This window comes from Mandrillus leucophaeus, unplaced genomic scaffold, assembly GCF_000951045.1.
Source record: "Mandrillus leucophaeus isolate KB7577 unplaced genomic scaffold, Mleu.le_1.0 Scaffold626, whole genome shotgun sequence".
NCBI lineage: Eukaryota > Metazoa > Chordata > Mammalia > Primates > Cercopithecidae > Mandrillus > Mandrillus leucophaeus.
The window spans coordinates 1,244,572-1,250,686 of NW_012106764.1; positions in this window are offsets into that span (position 1 = coordinate 1,244,572).

Below are 6,115 nucleotides of genomic sequence, written 5' to 3' on the forward strand. Positions count from 1 at the left end.
CGCCTAGGTTGGGTGTTCTCTGGCTGTAGATGCTCTTTCTGTACTACTGCTGCCAGGACCTTGGTCATTTTTTCAGTGGCCTTAAATTGCTTTTCTTCTGGAGTATCTCTGTTATTGTAAACCCGCTGGGCTATCTGAAGGAGGTCCTGAATTTGTTTTCCCTCTAAGTCTTCTAATTTCTGGAGTTTCCTTCTAATGTCTGGGGCCGCCTAATTTACAAAAGACATTACGACAGCTGCCTGACTTCCTGGAGCCTCTGGGTCTATGGGGGTGTACTGTCTAAAAGCTTCCATTAATCTTTCTAAGTAGGTAGCTGGGCTTTCTCTCTTTCCCTGCAGAACAGAGTATACTTTAGCCAAATTAGTGGGCTTGCAAGCAGCTGCCCCGAGACCCGCCATTAGAGTCTGGCGATAAAGGTGTAGCCATCCCCTACCTTCTGCCATGTTGTAGTCCCACGCCAGCCTGGTCAGAGGAAAAGTCGCATTTATGAGGTCGGGGTTGGCAGTCGGTTGACCGTCGTCCCCTGGGACCAGCTTTCTAGCTTCTACCTGTATTCTCTCTTGCTCCTCCGTTGTGAACAAGATTCGGAGGAGCTGCTGACAATCACCCCAAGTGGGCTGGTGGGTGAACATGACACTATCCAGTAAAGCCATTAAATCTTTGGGGTTGTCTGAGAACCGAGCACTCTGAGTCTTCCAGTTATACAGATCACTGGTGGAGAATGGCCAGTACTGGAGCCTGGGGATTCCCGTGTCATCTGGGGGTCCTATTTCCTGAAGGGGTAGAGCCACTGTGGAGTCAGATGGCTGGGGGAGGCTAGCCCGCAAAGTGCGTCCTTGCATCCGCCCCGCCAGCCCTTCAGAGTTACTTTCACTTTCAGCGGGTCCGGGTGCGCTGGCCGCCTCCCGTCCTATTGCTCCTTCCCGTGGCTCAGCCCGGGGGGCTGGGGCCTGGGGCCCGGAGGGGTACGGAGGGGGTTCTGTGGACAGTGGGTCCCCGCTATCAGGTAGAACAGGATGGGGGGGGCAGTCAGTTGCTTGGATTTTAGCGGCCGAGCAACCAGTGCCTTACAGGGTTCAGGGGCTAACTGGAAAGGGGACAGCCAAGGAGGTGAGTTCTCAACAAGGTCTTGCCATATGAGGATTATATGGGATTTGATCCAAGTGGCCCGCATGCCCAGGTAGGAAAATCTTGGACTTTAGTGATGACAGGAAGTCGGAACGTCCCTTCGGGTGGCCACCCCACATCAAAGGCAGGCCATTCGGAGCGGCACAGAGTAATTAGCTTTCCCTTCCTGATTTCCATACTAAGATCATGGCCCCTTGCTCTAACATCCTTGAAATTACTTGTAAGGAGAGATAGGGGAGTGCTCTGGGTATTACCCATCCTGTAATAATTTGTAGTCTCTTCCTGTAAAAGAATATGGGTTAGAATTCCTGTAAAGGAAATCTCACGTATAAATAATATCTAGCCGCATGCGCGCTCCGGAGGCCCGGGTCAGAATCAGTTCAGATAAAAATCTAGATCAGACGAGAGCCAGGGGACGTCTCCCACCAGTCTCCGCTGGCTGTCCTATAGCGCGTCCACCAGGACTGCGTCAGCTTCAGTTTCAGACCTCGCGAGTCACAGATACAGGTTCAGAACAGACACAGACAGACAAACAGAGATGAGCCGGCTCACCTATCAGCAGATCGATCCTGGTAGATCCGTTGACCAGGGGTCTGGTGGGCTTGGGGAATCCCGGACGAGCCCCCAGATGTAATGCCCAGACCGTTTGTTCCCCAAAGAGGACCACCAGAGTCCAGAGTCAAAGCCAAGCGGCAAGGATCTTTTACTGCAAGTTCGAACTTGGTCCCTCCATTCTACAGCATACAAGAGGGCCCCGAACAATGCGAGTGCTTGTCTTTTACAGCCCAATGTAAATAGGATACGTAAAGTTACAGAGGAACAAGGGAATTCTTTTGGTTACAGCATTACAATTGGTTTACATTTTAAGTTATACATTTAGTAGTTTTCCTATTGGTTCCCGTGCTTTCAGTAAAACCACAAACGGCTGTGTCCTCATCGGGGATTTTCCAGGTGGTGTTTGTACTGGGCTCAGGAAATTGAGAGATATATGATGGGATGTGTTTGTACTGGGCTCAGGAAGTTGAGAGATATATGGTGGGATGTGTTTGTACTGGGCCTGTTTGTGTTGAGCCCGGGGCTGAGGAATGTGCTTTGTGTTGAGCCCGGGGCTGAGGAATGTGCCTGATTTCTTTCAGGAGGAGAGAGAGAGAGACAGAGAGGAGAGAGACAGAAGAGAGAGAGACAAAGAAGATAGAGACAGAGAGGAGAGAAAGACAGAGAGACAGAGATGAAGGAGAGAGACCAAGAGGACAGAGAGAGAGAGACAGAAAGGAGAGAGATAGAGTCAAAGAGAGAAAGAAAGAGAAAGATAGAAATAGTAGAAAAGTGTGCCCTATTCCTTTAAAAGCCAGGGTAAATTTAAAACCTATCATTGATAATTGAAGGTCATCTCCACAACCCTATAACACTCCAATACTACCTTGTCGTCCATGTAAACAAGGGCATAGCCTGAAAACACTGAGACCACTGAGAACCCTTAGCCTTCCTATCAAAAATCCTTAATCCAGTAACCCATGGGTGGCCCAAATGCATTCAATCTGTAGTGGCAACTGCTTTGCTAACAGAAGAAAGTAGAAAAGTAACTTTTATTGTGAGCACACCTCACCAGTTCAGAATTATTCTAAGTCAAAAAAAAAAAAAAAGCAAAAATGTTGCTAACTCAAAAATCTTAAAGTATGGGGCTATTCTGTTAAAAAAAAAAAAAAAAAAAGAAGGAAGAAATTTAACACTAACCACTGATAATTCCCTTAACCCAGCAGATTTCCTAACAGGAGATTTAAATCTTAATTACCATACAAAAGTCCGACCAGACCTAGGAGAAACTCCCTTCAGGACAGGACAATAGATGGTTCCTCCCAGGTGACTGAGGAAAAAATCCCAGTGGGCCTTCAGTAATTGATAGGGAGATTCTTGTGGAAGCAGAATTAGAAAAATTGCCTAACAATTGGTCTGCTCAAACATGCCAGCTGTTTGCACCCAGCCAAGCCTTAAAGTACTTACAGAATCAAAAAGGACTATCTCAATCCTGACTCAAAAGGTCACTTACACCCTCTCTGAAATGAATTTGCATAAGAACTATTGTTTATGGGAATGCATCTTGATGGGGCAGCTGGGTTGTTATGAAATACTCAGGAACCCAGCCCAGCTCTAGGACTCACCCCTAAGCACAAATGCAATGTTGGGCATGCTGGTAAAGGACCACTAGAATCCAGCAGCCCGGACCCCTTTCTTTGTGGTCAAGAAAGGCAGGAAAACAGGTGCAGGACTGCTACATCGGTGAGTGTAACTAATCCAATAAGCAGAGGTCCATGGGTGGTTACACACCCTGGAAAGGAATAAGCATTAGGACCATAGAGGACGCCCTATGACTAATGCTTATCGGAAAATGACTAGGGGTGCTGGCATCCCTACGTTCCTTTTTCAGATGGGAAACGTTCCCTCCAAGGCAAAAACACCCTTAAGATGTATTCTAGAGAACTGGGACCAATTTGACCCTCAGACATTAAGAAAGAAATGACTTATATTCTTCTGCAGTACCACCTGGCCACAATCTCCTCTTCAAAGGGGAGAAACCTGGCCTCCTGAGGGAAGTATAAATTATAACACCATCTTAGAGCTAGACCTCTTTTGTAGAAAAGAAGGCAAATGGAGTGAAGTGCCATATGTACAAACTTTCTTTTCATTAACAGACAACTCACAATTACGTAAAAAGTGTGATTTATGCCCTACGGGAAGCCCTCAGAGTCTACCTCCCTACCCAAGCATTCCCCTGACTCTTTCCCCAACTAATAAGGACCCCCCTTCAACCCAAATTGTCCAAAAGGAGATAGACAAAGGGCTAAACAATGAACCAAAGAGTGCCAATATTCCCCGATTATGCCCCCTCCAAGCAGTGGGAGGAGGAGAATTCAACCCAGCCAGAGTGCATGTACCTTTTTCTCTCTCAGACTTGAAGCAAATTAAAATAGACCTAGGTCTATTTTAATAAGCAAGACATAGTCCATATGAAACGCTGTATGGACGGCCCTTCCTAACCAATAACCTTGTGCTTGACCGAGAGACGGCCAACTTAGTTGCAGACAACACCTCCCTAGTCAAATATCAACAAGTTCTTAAAACATTACAAGGAGCCTGTCCTTGAGAAGAGGGAAAGGAACTATTCCACCCTGGTGACATCGTATTAGTCAAGTCCGTTCCCTCTAATTCCCCATCCCTAGACACATCCTGGGAAGGACCCTACCCTGTCATTTTATCTACCCCAACCATGGTTAAAGTGGCTGGAGAGGTGTCTTGGATACATCACACTCAAGTCAAACTCTGGATACTTCCAAAGGAACCCAAAAATCCAGGAGACAACACTAGCTATCCCTGTGAACCTCTAGAGGATCTGCACCTGCTCTTCAAACAACTGTGAGGAAAGTAACTAAAATCATAAATCCCCATGGCCCTCCCTTATCATATTTTTCTCTTTACTGTTCTCTTACCCCCTTTCACTCTCACTGCATGCCACTGTACAAACAGTAGCTCCCCTTACCAAGCGTTTCTATGGAGAATGCGGCTTCCCGAAAATATTGATGCCCCATTGTGTAGGAGTTTATTTAAGGGAACCCCCACCTTCACTGCCCACACCCATATGCCCCAGAGCTGCTATAACTCTGCCACTCTTTACATGCATGCAAATATTCACTATTGGACAGAGAAAATAATTAATCCTAGTTGCCCTGGAGGACTTAGAGCCACTGTGTATTGGACTTACTTCACCCATACTGGTATGTCTGATGGGGGTGGAGTTCAAGATCAGGCAAGAGAAAAACACAAAGGAAGTAATCTCCCAACTGACCTGGGTACATAGCACCCCTAGCCCTAAAAAAGACTAGACCTCTCAAAACTACATGAAACCCTCCACACCCATACTTGCCTGGTAAGCCTATTTAATATCACCCTCACTGGGCTCCATGAGGTCTCGGCCCAAAACCCTACTAACTGTTGGATGTGCCTCCCCCTGCACTTCAGGTCATACATTTCAATCCCTGTACCTGAACAATGGAACAACTTACCACAGAAATAAACACCACTTCCCTTTTAGTAGGACCTCTTGTTTTCAATCTGGAAATAACCCATACCTCAAACCTCACCTGTGTAAAATTTAGCAATACTATAGACACAACCAACTCCCAATGCATCAGGTGGGTAACTCCTCCCACACAAATAGTCAGCCTACCCTCAGGAATATTTTTTTTCTGTGGTACCTCAGCCTATCATTGTTTGAATGGCTCTTCCTCTCATTCTCAGTGTCCCTGTGACCATCTACACTGAACAAGCTTTATACAATCATGTCACACCTAAGCTTCACAACAAAAGAGTACCCATTCTTCCTTTTGTTATTGGATCAGGAGTGCTAGGTGGACTAGGTACTGGCATTGGTGGTATCACAACCTCTACTCAGTTCTACTACAAACTATCTCAAGAACTAAATGGTGACATGGAACGGGTCACCAACTCCCTGGTCACCTTGCAAGATCAACCTAGCTCCCTAGCAGCAGTAGTCCTTCAAAATCGAAGAGCTTTAGACTTGCTAACTGCCGAAAGAGGGGGAACCTGTTTTTTTTAGGGGAAGAATGCTGTTATTATGTTAATCAATTCAGAATAGTCACCGAGAAAGTTAAAAAAATTAGAGATTGAATACAACATACAGCAGAGGAGCTTCAAAACACCGGACCCTGGGGCCTCCTCAGCCAATGGATGCCCTGGATTCTCCCCTTCTTAGGACCTCTAGCAGCTATAACATTGTTACTCCTCTTTGGACCCTCTATCTTTAACCTCCTTGTTAAGTTTGTCTCTTCCAGAATCAAAGCTGTAAAGCTACAAATCGTTCTTCAAATGGAGCCCCAGATGCAGTCCATGACTAAAATCTACCACAGACCCCTGGACCAGCCTGCTAGCCCATGCTCTGACATTAATGACATCAAAGGCACCCCTCTTGAGG